This window comes from Momordica charantia, assembly GCF_013281855.1.
Source record: "Momordica charantia cultivar OHB3-1 chromosome 5 unlocalized genomic scaffold, Mcharantia_2.0 BLBB01000005.1, whole genome shotgun sequence".
Taxonomy (NCBI): Eukaryota; Viridiplantae; Streptophyta; class Magnoliopsida; order Cucurbitales; family Cucurbitaceae; genus Momordica; species Momordica charantia.
In genome coordinates this window covers 16,328,829-16,346,405 of record NW_028275163.1, presented here as the reverse complement: position 1 = coordinate 16,346,405, position 17,577 = coordinate 16,328,829, and the positions used below count along the sequence as shown (strand labels likewise).

General features: G+C 33.5%; 1 long non-coding RNA gene across 2 annotated transcripts; it reads right to left on the bottom strand.

Moving 5' to 3' along the window:
- Positions 1–10,655: 10,655 nt before the first annotated feature.
- LOC148211446 (uncharacterized) lies at positions 10,656–13,605 on the bottom strand. Of its 2 annotated transcripts, XR_015790929.1 has the most exons (4): positions 13,317–13,605; positions 12,560–12,798; positions 11,438–11,509; positions 10,656–10,839 (listed from the first exon to the last, which is right to left on the bottom strand). It is a non-coding gene; the product is annotated as an uncharacterized LOC148211446 (long non-coding RNA). The 2 variants fall into 2 exon arrangements; XR_015790928.1 differs by lacking the exon at positions 11,438–11,509 and having other exon boundaries at positions 13,317–13,601.
- Positions 13,606–17,577: the final 3,972 nt, after the last annotated feature.

The window sequence follows — 17,577 nt, the reverse complement described above, 5'->3', positions numbered from 1 at the left end:
TCTGACTGAATTAGCTATTAAACCAACCGACCAATATAAGTTTGGTCGGGTTCGGTCGGTTCAATCGGTTTTTCGGCTCTACTTGATCACCCATACCCTCAACTAATCCATTTTGTTGGGGGTTTCCTGCAACGGTCAATACCTAACTATACTCTTAGACTAATAATAATTATTAAAATTATGATTACAAAACTCTAGGCTATTATCGGTTCTAAATTTCTTAACTCTAAGGCTAGTTTGGTTTCTACATGATTTACCCAATCAACGAATTTATGAAAAGCGAAAAATTTGTTTTTCAAAAAATAAACCCACACTTTCATAGTACAATCATCTATAATGGATAAAAAATACTTAGCCCCACCAGTCGCTAGATTACCCTCATAAGTTGGCATGTTCATGCTCTAACTTTCTTTTTGTTACACGCATACCGTTTTTCAAATTTTGACTCTCTTGGACTTACCATATACGCAATGTTGACAAATGTCTAAGTCTACATTTTTATCAACTGGGAGAAGATTTTATTTTACTAACTCACTTAACCCTTGTTCACTCATGTGACCTAAAGCTTATGCCAAATAGTAATTTTAGAACTATCAGTTTCTTTAACTAAGACACTTAACCTCGTAACGACTGAACCATCTAAGAAATAAAAAGTTGCACACTTTACTTAAGAGTAAAGTTTCTTCGAAGCTCAAAGACTGTGGGAGCTTCACCATCCCTTGCTCCATAGGTGAGAGAGATGTAAGACATGCACTTTGCAATCTCAATGTAGGTATTAATATAATGTCCTTCTCAGTATTTAAAAGGCTTGGTATTAGAGAGGCCAAACCCAAAAACGGTTACGTTTCAGCTTACAAATAGGAGCATGGTGCACATAGAAGAAAAGATCAAGGACGTGCAGGTAAAGGTTTACAAATTTATCTTTCCTATTGATTTTATAATTTGGAAATTTGAAGTAGATGTAGAGGTGCCTGTGATCCTTAGACGATCATTTTTAGCAACCAAGATCATACTAATAGACGTGCAGAAGGGAAAACTGACCATGTGTATCTTTTTAAAATATATCGATGAAGTGGAAGAATGTTTTGCATATAGTGGATATGTTGAGTCAAGATAAATTGAAGAAAATTCTGAATGCAAATGAATTTGATGAAGAAATAGAAAAGGATAAGTTTGATGCTGATAAAGAATGTTATGAAAAAGTTGAGGCTAAAAATTCGGTCCTCAAAACAAATGGAAAAAAGAATATCACCTATCCCTCTAGTTGGAACATAAAGTTTATTGGGTTTTAAGAAGTGAAACTATGACACTTAAAAAAAGTATTAAGTGCAAATTGAAGAAAACAAGACATGCAAACTAAAATTTGGTTGCACATCAATCTAGACGTTTAAATGTGAAACCAAAAACATAGAAATATTCTAAATTATCTTACGTATCTTCTATAAGAGGCACTTGATGTTTGGATAAGGATTGACCAATTTTGACTTCACAAACTCCCAAGAGGTGCAATCTACCAAGACACATGTTCACAATTCTACAAACTTTTTTTGTCGTCTGTGTCATCTCTCAAAATAGACAACTTTTTTCATGTCATCTACTACATTATCTTCTTGAATCATTGAAGTAACATTGTATATAATTTTAGGCTCAAAATTCTTCATTTATTCTTGTGCATTAATTAACCAGCCCTTGAAGATGTAGTATGAAATCCTTTTGAATTTTCCTTATCTTTCTTCTAGTAATCAGTGTTCAAAATGTCGATGTCGATATCGAGGTCCTGATTTTACGGACATGTCGATGTCGATGGATATTTCAGGAAAAATATGGAAATTGTGGAAATTGATGGAAATTTTTTGAATTAGCAAATAAAACTTGAATTGTAGCTTAATTAGCCTATAATTGATCACCTTTAACAATTAAATGTAAGAATATGACCATTTTACTTATGAAAATGTCGATGTCGATGGAAATATCGAAAAATATTTTTTCCTTTAATGAAGATTGATGGAAATTATTTGAATATGTAAAGTAAACTTTTGAGTACTTCTTTACTGTTTTTCATAATAGGATTCATTTGGAAATGAGATAATTACCGACTTGGTTTCCAAACACATTTCTAAATTCTAATGAACTCATACCTGTTTACTTTTACCTACTTCTCTTTTCAAACACATTTTCAAATCAATCATCAATCCAACTTTCCAATCAAATTTACACAATTTACAAACACCTCAACTTCGTGATTGTGTTACTCATCCAAATTATCTAACAATGGGATCCATATGTGCTTCATATTCTACTCATTTGAGCAACTACTTCAAAACTTTCAGTCTATGATGACTTGGGAGAACTATTGTAATTTATATCAAAGTTATCAAGATAGTGCACTAGATCCTTCGAGATCATCTTTTTGGTATTAATTAAGTTACCTATTCTACTTCATGTTTCACCATTATTTGTATATAATAATATTTTATTTTTTAAAAATTCTAAGATTATTTCAATCTTTATATATGTCAATATTTCACATATATTGTTCAATTGTGTAACTAAGGACTAGATTGAATTAGAAATTATCAATAAAGCAAATTCCAAATCTTATTAGTTATACTTTATACAGTATTAAAATGCGAATGTTTTATTGAACAGACTAAGATTACAATCATTGAGGTTGTGAGAAATTATAGACTTTAGTGACATAGTAGGAAGATGATGAAAATAAAATAACCTTAAAAGAAGAAGAGGGAAAAAAAAGACATGTTGACATTTGAGTCGACGTGTCGACATTTTGTCGATATTTTGTCTACAAGTCGACATGTCGACGACATGGGGGAAAATCGAATTTTCCCCCTATTTCCATGTCAAGCGACATGTCGACATGTCTCTCAACATTTTGAATCCTACTAGTAATTGCTCAAGTGATACATGTAGTTGATCAACAACTTGATTTGTATCATCCCCCTTTATTTAAAAAGATTTATCCTCAAATCAAAGTTTTCATTTCCTACATAAAAATGAATCAATTTATTCTAATGAAAAATTTAATAAGTTATCTCCAACCTTGTGGGTGCTTTATGATTTTCTTCCATGAACATGTCACTTCTTTTTTTTGGAAAATTCTATAACCTTTTCATCTTTTGCCTCTTCAATTGCCACAACTTGTTGAATTCCTTGAAGTGCAACCTTGAAGTCTTGACGTAATATTGATCTTCTCGGTCTTCTTTGGTTTGGACTTGGACAAACTCTTTGTTCCTTCCAAAAGTGCTTCCAAACCCAATTACTTGGTTTGTTTACATTGTATTTGGATTTATTTGTCCTCCACTTGGTGCTTTGCATTTGCATTATGCAACACAACATTGTGTGTTTTCGACGATGACATTGTTAGAAGACTTCTTGTACAAGTAGTTTTCTACAATTCCCTTCGTCTTAGGCTTCACTTGTACATGGTTACCTACACAATAAGGAAGCAAGTTAGTATCTTAAAAATCAAGATCTATTTTATATGTTTCTTGTAAGACAATCTTAAGATCACGAGAAGATGATAGGATAACTCTTGTTGGCTCCATCATAGCTTCCTTTGTTACTTGTATTTAACCATGCTTGATTTGAAGGGCTGAAATTTCTTGCAAAAAACTTTGAAAAGTAGAAACACTAAGATCAAATATGTGAGCTTGATAGTAAGGGTCCTTCTTCAATACATTCATTAATTTTTGCCCATATGGACAAATGGATTGGACCTTGCTCTTTTCCTCTTCTTTATCATTTGCATTCCTTTCTCTTAAATATTCGCTTTCACTATTTTCTTTCAACTTACTTTCATCAACATCAGAATCTTTGTTATTTTTTTCAATAAATTCACCATCATGTGCTCTAGATTCTTCCTCAAGTTGTGTATCATGTTTCTCACAAACGTCATTCGACTCAAGTTTTTCATTTCTTATACCATGACTATTTTATTGACACATTGTTTGCTCGTGTGTCCAAACCCTATGTACTACCAACATTTAATAGAATTAGTCTCTCCCTTACCTCCACTGGATCTTCATTCTTTTTGGTATTGCAGCTCTTGCTCCACTCGTTTGGCAACACCAAACTTCCCTTTTGGTTGCACTGATTCAATCTTTTTGGAATGCTCATTTTTTTCCTCAATTGATCTTCAATTTTGATAGCATAGTGATACATATCTTCCAAGTAAGGTGGTGGATTTATATCGACCATATGAGCAATTTCCATTTTTAGACCTCTAATAAATCTAGACAAGATGTCTTCCTCTTCTTCTCGAATTTGTGCTGTTTCCATCAAATTACCCATTTCTTGATAATACTCAACAACACTTTTTGTTCCCTGCGTTTGCAGTTTAGTTTGCAAATCTTTTTTTTATAATGTTTTGAAGCATACCTCTTTCTCATGGCTTCTTTATGTTTTTTCCAAGTTTCTATTGGATCCTTCTCCTTCCTTCTTTTCTCAGATTTGAGATGTTGATACTATTCACCGACATCATTGGTGAATTCAGCAATGGAAAATCTCATCTTTTTATTCTCACTATATGTACAACAATGAAACACATGTTCGATCTTCCTTTCTTATTTCAAGTAGGCCTCAGGGTCTGTCGTTTTAGTAAAAGGTGGAATTTTGAGTTCAACTCAACCATCTTTATTTTCAATTACTCTTTCCACTCTTCTTAGTTGCATAATATTGGCAAAGTTATTTCGTCCTCTTCCTCTCGCATTTCCTCTTCACCAACTTGTCTTTCTTGTTCAGTTTAGTCAAACACGTCGTCATCTTCTTGTAAGGCTCGTTATTCTCTTTATTGTTGCGCTCTCCTTTCTTACCTATCTTCCATCATCATTTCCAACATACCTTGAATTGCTTAAAGAATGACCATATTACGATCTTGCAGTACTTGTGATACTCCTTCCCGTGACATTTTGTTAGAAAACAAAAATAACAATGATAAGGACCTTTCCACTCCTCCACCAAGATTTCACTCAAGGACACTCGTGTTTATCACTCAATTATAGGCTCTTGGTACTAGCTATAGGTCAAAGATGTAAGGGTTGACTTAAAATTTTGACGCAATCTTACATAAGCTTGATATAACCAATTTAAGGATTAATTCTCACACACTAAGACTACAACAACTCAACCTTAGGATCAAAAACTCGAAATTTTTAACAAAACACAACATAATCACAAGAACTTTTCATGTGCCTCGTATTTGCGGATGCACACACACACACACACACACTCTCTCTCTCTCTCTCTCTTACTATTTTTTTTCTTTCTTTTACTACTGATTTTTGTTTCTTTAGCTTTTTTTTATCCGAGAGCAAAATACAAGAATTTCAAGTCAAGTTGTAGTATGCCTTGTACACTTCATAAGAAATTACTTTAAGAAAATGACGGAAAAATTATTATAAAAAATAAAGATATTTCACCTCTAGAGCCTACTAAGGATGTCGACCAAGTGTTGAGCTACCAAATGATAAGCGCCAACTGTTGGGATTTTCTCTACCTTCAAAAGATAAGAGACATGTGCAAGTGTACACGGTCACAAGTAATACTTTGGAGTAATCCAAGGTCGAATCCTCCAGGACTTGTGCTTTCAAAATCAAATAATGAAGTGAAATTGTTCAAAAATGAAATTGTGATTTATGAAGAAAATAGTGATAAAATGTTGTTGTTTGAGGTTTCAAATATCAAGCAATTTAATAAAACACATCTCTGTTCCTTACCTTAGTTTTGATGGAAAATATGGAAAATACACACTTTTGGGAAAATGCACCAGTCACTATTTGGCTAATCTTGTGAATATGAGTTCTACTATTTTACAAACCGCTTTTAGTTGCTGCAGAGGCTAGGGTAACCTACAGTCATATTTCTATGTGTGATTACAATCCTATCACGCAATTATCAACTCATTTTCATTTATGGGTTAGATGGTCTACGTCTAGGATCTTGTTTTATGCACTTATGTCTAAGTCACATCCCATATTGGCTTCCTATTATTTTACCTCACACCCTCCTTAGAGTTGGGTTTTAGTGCATAAATCAAATTCCTAGTGGCCAAATGGGAAAAAGATGTAAAGATAATTTTTTAGAAACCAACCCAAGATTGCGCCAGGTGCAATCTTGGCAAATCTCGAGCATGTTTGAAATCAGTTAATTTTGGCTAAGACATTCCACAAAGAGGTTGATAACTAAATTAGTGCATAATTAAAGGAAATAAAACTCAAGAAAACATTAAAGAAAAAAGGAATTTCCATTGAATTTAATGAATAATAACGACGTATAACGAGTTTAGCTTAATCCTCTTCTTGTTCGAGTGTGAGGGGAGTGTAAACTCGGTTAAGAACTTGAAAATAACAGAATATATGAAGAATGAAACTACAAACTCAAATTAAAGGCAATACGATAAGTAAAAGTGTGAAAATACAAGAAAAGAACAACTAAAACATAACTTCAAAGCTTATGAACGAAATCTACAGCTAAGAAAGGAATAAATGAAGATGAAAACGGGATGGAAATGGATGCTTTGCTGCTGGGGGAGCGATCCCTTTTATAGGCCTTCAAGTTGGTTGAACTTCTCATCAATTTAGGTGGAAATAGGTTGATATTCTCTAAACAAACCCTCCTTTACTTGGACTCACGGTTTTGGCTTCATTCAAACATGTTGGAAATGACTCTCTTGCCCTTCATTAAGTGAAACACACGTTTTGGTGATGTTGACTTACAAAATTGTGCCAGGCGCAATTTCTTGCAAAACAGATTATGTGATTTGCCGTATTTTTCTCATATTTTTCCTCAAGTACCATATATTGCAAATTATCCAGAAATGTTCTATGCACATTCTACTTTAAGAATATGTAACTCTATTTAGCTAATAATGATGGGAAATGATTCATTTTTATGGTCAAACAGGACTACCGACACACATTTCTACAAAAAAAGTCAACCCTAACACCAAGGTTGCTCGGGTTTACAAAGCTACAGGTCCTTCTAGGATTCTTGCAAATATTCACAAATATTCCAACCAAGAGTAGGGTTAGAAGAATGAATCACTCTTAGATCAAACCTAGAATCTACGATGGTCACTCCTAAATCCTAAACGGCTCACTCTAGAATTAGCTTGATCGGGACTAATCCAAATAAATCTGTTTAACATCAAACTTAAAACAAGATTTGAAAGAAGCAACACCAAATGTGTTTTCACGAACAAAAGTTCTTGATTTCAATATCACAAATCTGAATAATCTCGAGCATTACAAGCCTTTAAAAAGGCCAAGAGACGTTCATAGGCCAAAAGTCTTACAAAAAGTATTAAATACAAATTGAAGAAAATAAGACATGCAAATTAAAACTTGATTGCACATCAATCTAGATGTTTAAATGCATAACCAAAAATATATAAATGCTCTAAATGGTCTTATTTATTTTCTGTAGGAGGCGCTTGATGTATGGGTAAGGGTTGACCAACTTTTACTTCACAAACTCCCAAGACGTGCAATCTGCCAAGGCACCTGTTCACAATTCTGCAAACTTCTTTTGTCGTCCGTGCCATCTCTCAAAATAGACAAATTTTTCCATGTCATCTTTACTCCATTATCTTCTTGACTCGTTGAAGTAACATTGTGAATAATTTTAGGCTCCAAATTCTTCGTCAATTCTTGTGCATTAACCAGCTCTTTAAGAGGTAGTGTGAAAGCCTCTTGAATTTTCCTTGTCTTTCTTCTAGTAATTGCTCATTTGATTCATGTAGTTTATCAGCAACTTGATCCGTATCAGTTAGGTTTTGAAATATAATACAAAAATCAAAAGACTAACCTTCTACTACTGCCTAGCTTTAAATTATTCAAACACAAATTATTCAAACACAACTATAAGGAGTGCTCGTGCACATGCACAGCCTATTGCAAACTAGGTTCAACTCTCATCCCAAACTGTTTTTAGATGTTTAGGAGGTTATATTTACCCTTGCATATGTCTATGAATAGCTACAATCCTAAATGGAACACTTAACCAACCTTTGTTTAATGAGTAAGAGATCATATGTCAACGGTCTTGTTTTAGTACTTTATTTCTAAATCTACTTCCCATTTTAACTTGAAGAAATCAATTTTACCCCAACCTTTTTTAGTAGGTTACAACTAGTCTGATTATTTAAGACCCCAAATTCAAGAATCAATTTAGAAGTCAAATTACTCAAGCTAAGCAATGGAGCGCTTGACGTTCTTATTCCTCAACAGTTGTGTTTAGTTTAAAAATTAGGCTAAGGCATTCACTGAAGAGTTAGATGATAATTTAGCGAATATTAGAAAGGAAGAAACTTAAAAAGATGGAGAAGAAATATAATTCATTTTCATTAAGAATAGAGTTGTTCATAGAATGAAAAAGCAATGTAATAACAAGTTGAAAATTAAATTCTCAAGAGATAAATACAAGAATTCTGCAAGACTTAGCTTAATCCTTTATCTTCAAGCTGTGGGGAGTGATAAAACTCACTAGGGTTTAAATTGATAGAAAACTCCCTCTCTCGAATAAGCCTACAATATAGCAAAAGGACTAACTCTAGCAAAAACAATAATGAAATGAAAGACATAATTAAGAATGAAAGAAAAGACTTGAAAACTAATGAAAAAATGTTGTCTTCAAATTGTAGCTTCGTGGGTTGATCGAAGTTGATTCAGTAGCTAAAACAATATAGGACTTGGTCGATTTGTTGAGTTGTTAGCGATTTAAAGAATTGTAGGTGTTGATTTCATAGAGACTTGACTTGATTAAGGATTGCCTAACAATCCTTGATTGATTGAGTTAGATTAGTTTGTGATTTCACTGACCTAAAACGACTTTGAAATAAATGTTTTACGAACTTTTGGAAAAACAACTAGTGCACTCAACGCACTTAGATCGATAATGCCATGAATTTTGTAATTTTCTGGGAAAGGTTGAAGCATTCAACGCTTTTCTTTAGCAACATTATGTTCCTGCTGAAAAATAGAGTTTTAACTTAGATTATGCAACAAAAACTATTGGTTTTACTAAGTTATGCAAGAATAAGATAGGCGCAGTGTATATTAACAAATTTAACTCAATTATATGCACATTATGAACAATATTGCACAACTAAGACTCAAAATAACATTAATTAGACTCAACTTTACCTTGAAAACAAGAGTTATTAGTAACCTCTTATAAATTTTCCTTCTTCTTTTGGATTTTTCTATTGTTCCTTTTTCATTTGCTTTCTTCTTGCAACCACTGATGGAATGTTCTCTCTATTTCAAAATCAAATTCAAAAGGTGTGACTCCCGAGTAAAGAGGAGGGTTACATAAATGAACCGATACCACATTCGAATGAGAGAGATCCTGAGATCATGGAAGCATGGTTAAGAAAAGGCTTAAAAAAATTGATAGTTATTACCTGTACTAACAATGTGCACTACTTCTTCCTAGTTGACGCTGTCTAGATGCAGGAGAATGTCGGGCGATAAGGGCCAAATCTGAATTTCGAATCCTAATCCGAATCCTGAGCTTGGGGCCTTACAAAAGGGTCAAGCCCTTTGCTCATGCACTAGCTCTAACCTGCAAGAAGAATAGACTAGGGGTCTAGATTTATCCAAACTACCTTGAAATTACTTTTAAGCCTATGCACACATGTAACCAAATAATTCAATTAGGAGTCCTAATAGAAACAGTAACTAAAATTAAAGGAAACAAACAAAGATGGGTAAAACCAAATGATATGGAGGTGACCCAACTAACTTAAGTGATGGATATGTTGTGGCACTGCGCGCACCACAATTGTATGCACTAATTCTCTGCATCTGATAGATAAGGGAGTACGTCTGAACAAAGATAAGAGGGTAATTTGGGCCCATCTGAAGTAACACAAACCCCTGGAAGAAGAAGAGTGAGAGGCAATCGTGCACAAAGTCATTCACCAATCTAGGAAAATTTGTAAAGACTATAGGGCTGAAAACACCGAAGAAATGTTTGCAGTTACCCAATCTGGAGATGATGCTTGAACAAAGGCATCCAATGCTGGTAACCAAGGGGACAAGGTTAATGCTGTAACTGAGGAAGGGCAACGTGAAGCTCTTAAGGAGCATGAATATGGGAGCAGAAGATCACCTTGATATTTTAAAGAAAATGTTAGTAGCATAGTCACCTGAGACTATAATACACCACAAGAAAAAAGACTTTCAGAGACGCTTTAAAAACGTCGTTGAAAGCTAAAAAAAATTGCTAAAAATTTAACAACGTTTGGTATTTCGTCGCTAAGAACGTCGCTGATTCCGTGTCATTTTAACTTTCAGCGACATTTTGACCTTGTCGCTAAAAATACTATTAGCGACACCAATGGTTGTCGCTAAAGATAATTTCAGCGACATACCCATGTCTCTCTAAAAGTTACTTTCAGCGGTTTGTAAAAACACTTTCAGTAACTCAGGGAAATGCCACTGAAAGTTACTTTCAGCGACGTATCCATGCGTCTCTGAAAGTTACTTTCAGTGGCATTTCCGTGAGTTACTGAAAGTGTTTTTACAAACCGACATTTCAACTTCACTTTTTTAATACTTTTGGTGATTAATACCGACATATATTAAACGTGAATAAAATTATTTATAATATAAAAAAGAGTACATAAAGTCCTCCAAATGTGTAGGCCTTTTATAAATATGTTATAACATTAAAAAATATATTTTTTCATAGAAACGAAGAAGAAGTTGTCTTAGTATTAGCTTCATTTACATAAAACAAAAAAAAATAATAATAACACCACGATGTTCTTCTTCCCAAAGATTGTTGCACAGCCGCTATTGACATAGAAAATCTATCCTGTGAAAAAAATGAAAACACGACTTATGTTAACAACAAAACTTATTTAACTTGATAATACAATCAAACTCTCTTTCAAAACCTATGAAAATAATATATATACACCAACTCACTAAATAATGAAACCGTACGAAGTGAACACAAATAGAAACCTTATGAAGATAATATATGACTACCATAATTAAACTATATGTGTAGGATAGTCACAACACTTCAACTATGACTATATAACATAAACAATGACTACCATAGCTGCAGGATACTCACAACACTTTAACTATATCAAAATCGATATAAATAAGTACACACATCAAATATATAGCCACGCTGATCTATAAACAATATCAACAACTCAAATACTCCGCTAACTTGTAAATATACTAACTAACCCATATGGACATAACATAATCTATGATTACAATAACTTCGGGATAGTCTTGACACCTCAACTATATCAAAATTTATATAAATAAGTACATGGAACAAATATATAGTCATGCTCTTTGAACAATATAGACAACTCAAATGCTCCGAACTTGTGAATATACTAACAAGCTCATACGGAATAAAAACTGTTTTCATATAAATCAATACATACTCTGTGCATTATGATTAACATGTTCACCCACATCTTCTTGGTGAGCGTTTTCTATGATTTGACAATTACATCCTATAACAGAATAATGAAAAAAATCAAACTCTAATTAATAATGTGTCACTAGACATAAAAATCAAACTCTAATTAATAATGTTTTGTTATAATCCATATCCAACATTAACTTCAAAATAAAAAACTTCACAATCCAATCAAATAAACTTCAAAATTCATCAAACTCAGCACATAAAATCCATCCCATACTCACACATAAACTTCAAAATCTATGAACTCCATTACTCACACATAAATTTCTAAATCCATCACCAAAATAAAATCCATCACCAAAATCCATCAACTTCATCACCAAACTCACGCCACACTCATCAACACATCAAAATATTTCTCATAACCCCAAAAGAGAAAAACTTCTACTTCCCGTGGTTCTTCGGGAATAGTTTTCATATAACCTACAAGAAAGAGATCAAAATTGGAGGTGATTCATATATATTCTTAAACCATTAGAGTTTGAATAAAAAACTCTAAAACATAAACATCAAATTCATATATATAAACTTCATAGTCATGTCCAACATAAAATTCAAAATAAAAATTGTAAAATTCATATCCAAACATAAAATTCAAACTCATAAACATTCACCATAAATAAGATAAAAGAATACAACGTCTATGTTGGATCACCATAAAAGCTAAAGCTCTAACCCAAAAGATTACGTCGAGGGAAAAAAAATATAGCTTATTAATCTCCTCAAAACATCACCTTAAATTTGGTCCCAACAGGTAAAATATTAACCATTCATTCCATTTCTCCGAGATCAATTCACGAACAAATTTTCTGTTTCAAGACATAGTTACCACTTCAATACGACCTACTTCACAAAAATTTCAATTTCAACTCCCTTCCATATAACTTTGCTCGAGCCAACCCACTCCATCACTTTTTTACTCCCGCAAACCACATAAAAATAAATTTCAGCAACATCTCAAAACAATATACATTCAATTTACATTATAATAAGTACACAAACACTTCAATACTTATTTAAGATCCATAATGTCAATTTCAAAGAAAATATAAAAGACATCCATAGTTTTGAAGCAAACCTCAACGCAGCAACGAGGCACACGGAGAAAAGGCACGACAATACCCATAGTGCAACCCAAGGCAGGACCCACTGTGATAGCAACGGTGGTGATGAGATGGTAGTGGCGATGTTAGCGACCCACGGTGAAAATCGCCAACGACGGAACTGCGAAAGAGCGGTGAAGACTGACGACAAGACCCACGAAGACGAAACGGCGATGGAGCGAAGATGGAATGGCAAAGGAGCATCGACGGGCAACTGAAGAACAAAACGGCGAGGGTTTGGAAAAAAATCACGAAAGAGGAAGGGAAAGGGGTTGGGGTTTCTAATCTAAAACTTTCAGCGGCGTCTCTAAAAGTATTTTCAGTGACACATTTAATAAATGTGTCCTAAAAATTGTTTTCAGCGACATCTTTAATAGTGGTGTCGCTGAAAATTGTTTTAAGTGACATTGAAAGTCAACAGTGCGTCGCTGAAAATCTAATCAGCGACGCCACTATTAACGGTTTTCAGCGACGCCCATTATAAAAAATGTAGTTGAAAATGAGTTATAGTGACATCCACAGTAAAACGTCGCTAAAACGCTGCCGCAGAAAGTCTTATTTTTTATAGTGTATAGTATCCTTTTTACGGGATGAGGCCCTCATAGCTTCACTAGCAAAACAGTAAAAGTTGTCCAGAAGGAAAAAAAACACAAAAGAAAATGAGGACAAGAGGGAGCATTGAAATAAGCCCCTAGTTAAACAAGTTTGTTGAACTTGCAGTGAAAGAACAACCTCAGCATCATGTTGCTGCAACATCTTCTCAGCATGATGGAACATCCCATCTTACAGTTGCACCAACATCTTCAATGGATAGGCAAATCAGCCTACTTCAATCAATATCATAGATGACGATGAAGATCAATGAGCAAAATTGGATGTACATTAATCTCTATATGCGTAGTTCTAACCTGAAAGGTTAGGTTGAGTACTTAAATTATCGCACCATGAAATTGCAGCAGAGATAAGTGGAAAACAATCTCATTTAAAAAGTTGGCATATTCAAGTAATTTCTACCGAAGTGTGAACAAGAGCTGGATACTCTAACTTTTCGTACTTGATCATGTCATTTCTATTTGATTTTTAGAGGATGATCAGATTAGGATGGTACCAAAAGAGTGTGTAGTAGACTCTAATATACTTTATTTTCTTAGTACAATAAATGTGACAATGAAAATTGAACTTCCAACTTTTCGAAAAGGAGAAACATGTCTTAACCGTTGAACTATGCTCCTTGATATCATAAATATTTGGAGCTAAATCTTCCTTTGAAAGATCAGTAATTGTTATTTGAGTGGTGGCTAAATAAGTAAACTATAGAAAAGTTTCTTATCTAGACTTCTGAGGACCTGTCTCAAGGCTAGTCAATATATGCACATTCATAGGAAACCTTGGCAGCTAATTATCTAGTAAGTTATATTCTTTCAAAGGTCCAAAAGTTAATAAGTTATAATTTGGCAAACCAAACATAGTTGAACTTGTTCAGACATATATCCTACGGGTTCGAATCTCCACTCTCATATGTTGTACTAAAAAATATCATAGTATAATTTGAAATAATGTCACAAAATTATTCAAATTATTAAAATATTATTTTGATCCTTCTGCTTTTAAAAAGTGATCGTTTTGGTCCCTAAATTGCAAAATTTTAATATAAATACTACACATAACGAAAAGCATTTAATATAAAGTGATTGTTATATTTCAAAAAAATATATTGAGTGTAGTGTCGCGTCGAGTTGAAATTGTGATATAAAAATGAGATTAAAAACAAAATTAAGGGACCAAAACGATCACTTTTTATAAGTACAAAGACCAAAACAAACATTTTGAAATTAAAGTATAGGTGTTCGATGAGAAATTCAAAGAGAAAACTCGAATTTAATGAACTTGTATTTGTATTTAATATATGTAGTGTTACGATCTCTAATGTATGATCCTCTGATTAATTCTCTCAAGTGTGAACTTTAATTCGAGGGCTCGTAAGCTTGTTCTCGAATGGATGAGTTTGTGTCTTTAGGTTCCAGTGTATTGAAGAATCTTCAAAGTCTTCGGCTGTGAAGCTTGATACTTGACGAAGTTTGTGGCTTGATAAAGTCTTCCACTCGCTTGACGAAATCCGTAGCTTGATGGAGTACTTCGGCTCAGGAGGTCTTCGGCAGCTCTTCGGCTTGTGAAGTCTTCGGCTTGTAGTTTGTGAAGTTCTTTGATCGGTTGCTTGGTGAAGAGAAGATTCAGAATTCTTGAAGTCTTGTAGTCTTCAAGTCTTCAGTTCTTCTAGTCTTGTTGGCTTTGGATGTTTCGCTTGACTCGGAATAATTGTAGACGAATCTCGACACTCTGATGGCTCTGAATCTCTCATTCTTTTGGATCTCTTAGAATGTCTCAAATGAGAGGTGGCCCCCTCTATTTATAGAACTTTGGTGGATCTTATATGAGTCTATGGGTGTAATGGGTCATGGGCTTGGGTCCAGTCTTTTCATGAGTTTTGATCCAATCAGTTAATTTCATCGGACAACCATAAGAGAGACACGTGACATAATTTGATTAGTCGATTTTAAAATTAATTTAGAACACATGTAAATTTGTGATCGACCCTAGATATAATTTTAAATTTGTGACATGACATTTAATAATTAATCGAAATTTATCATTCAACCATAACAACTCAAATGAATCAAAGGTGAAAGTACAAGGATCAAACAATCCTTTTGAAAGTACATGAACCAAATAAAGCAAAGTACTCCAAATAAAGCAAAGTTAAAAATACTGGAATTAAAATAATATTTTTACCCAATTATAATTATAATCCAACAACACATCATTAGAAAAAGAAATTTATGAAAATAAAGAAGAAAAACTTTATGGAGCAATTTTTGAAAAGTGGGGCTAGCTTGAAAGGACAATGATGGAAAGAAAAAACGATAAACATTAATACTCTTTGTATCAAATAAGTAGGAGGAAAATGTCAAAAAAATGACCCCATCAACTAATCAAAGTAGTAAATACACCGGCTTCAAAAATAAAATAAAATAAAATGACAAGAGAGGGAGGCTGGTCGTGTTGTCTTAGTCATAAACAGAAATATACAGCCGATAAGATTTTGTCCTTGCCGACTCCAACAGCCAAGGAAGTTTCCAAGAAACTTAAGAAAAAACCACTCACAATAAGTGCAACATCATAACTTTGGACAAATCACCTCTTTTTTTTTATGTGTAATTTAATCTTTAATATCTATATAGTTTTTCAAATTTATTTGTTGTCTTTTGAACGTTTCAATTTTACTTTTTAGGGATTTATTCTTTCAACCAACTCATTATTGTAGGTGGAACTATGGATTAAAATTCATACACAAGATTGTTGATGTGACTTTTAAATATATTTTATTAATTGAAATTTAACCTGTTATATATTTTAGTGTGGTGAAATAAAACATGCAGAATAAAAGAAAGATTTAGATTACCCTCCAACTCAATAGATAAGATATCTATTACTTTATCTAATTTTGAAGTTTCGATTCTTCAACCCACAAAATAACCACTCCCATATAGTTTAACCTATGGTAGCAAAATCCAAAATGATTTGCTCTATATATACAAACACACACATATATGAATTGATGTTAGGCAAGCGATATGAGTCAAGCCACCCGAGTCAAACAACATCGGTTGAACAACCCAACTAGACCAGATTCAAGTCGACTGGACCTGGTTGAGTCGATTCATTGGAACCGATCTAAGGAGACTACCTCTGAAGGGTGAGAGATGTTCTCACCACCCTCCTTTTGTTACTCTAAACTAACTAAACATTTTGTTAATTTAAGTATCAAAATTTGTTGGACTTAGCACCATATCGGAGCGTAGATTTAAAATTCTTGCCCCAACAAATTTATGAACAATTTCTTTTAGCAATTAGTGGCAATAAAAAAAAAAGAAAATTCAATAGGATTGAAACTTTTAGAAGGTCGAAATTGAAAATCGAACACAAGAATTAAACTATATATTTAAGATTTTTCTTTTTCCCCCGAAGATAGAAAAGTATATATATTTTCCGTTGGACTAAACAGAAGTCTACGCCGTACGGTAGCTTCCAAAGCAATAAATAAATAAGTTTAATTTGGACTTAGCAAAAGAAAAAGAAGACAATTTTCATATTCCCATTAAACATTCCAAATCAACGATACAGACCCAGTTTTGTGTTTGGTTGTTTTGTTTTAGTTAGAATTAGAATAGAAGGTAGAAAATAACATTTTTATATTCTAAAAGAAATAGAAAGAATCTTTTTATTTTTTCCTTTCCTCCACGACATTGCTTTAAATTTTCCACCACTTTAAATTTCCTCGAAACTTCATAGACAACACTTTTCAAATTTGGCCCCAAACTTACGAATCATGGAGAAGTCGAGCTCACTCTATTGTCTATTGGCATCAAAGTTTTCCTTATATGCAATTATAGGGAATATTCTAGAAAATCATATGTATTCTCTCTCTAAGCCTACAAAGTCGTTACAATTAAACTCTATTGTTAGTTGGATTTAGTCGCAACAATTCTGTAATTTTCAAAGGTATACTTATATTACAATAATTTTGAGGGTTCAATGCACCACAAGAAATACAAGGAAAGATATTTTAAGTTTGTTTCATGGGAACGGTTGCGAATCATGGGATGAGTCGGGAGGAATCAAGAATGAAGAAAGGAAGAAGCGAGGCGCTCCAAGCCAGTTTGGCTAAGAAAGCTGCGGTGCTGTCACAATGAGTTGCGCATGGATGTTTTCTGTCCGTAGCGCCATAGTGCTATAATGATGTTATAAAAGCTGTAATTTTGCGTTTTATGGGTTTACAGTCAAAATTAAGAGCTTTTTTGGGGAGATTCAGAGGCAGCGGTGTTGGGTTTGTAAGGTGAATGCAAACAAAGTCTCATATTGGCTAGGGAAGACATGATCCATGGTATATAAGAGAAGATAATATCTCCACTAGTATGAGGCCTTTTGGGTGAAG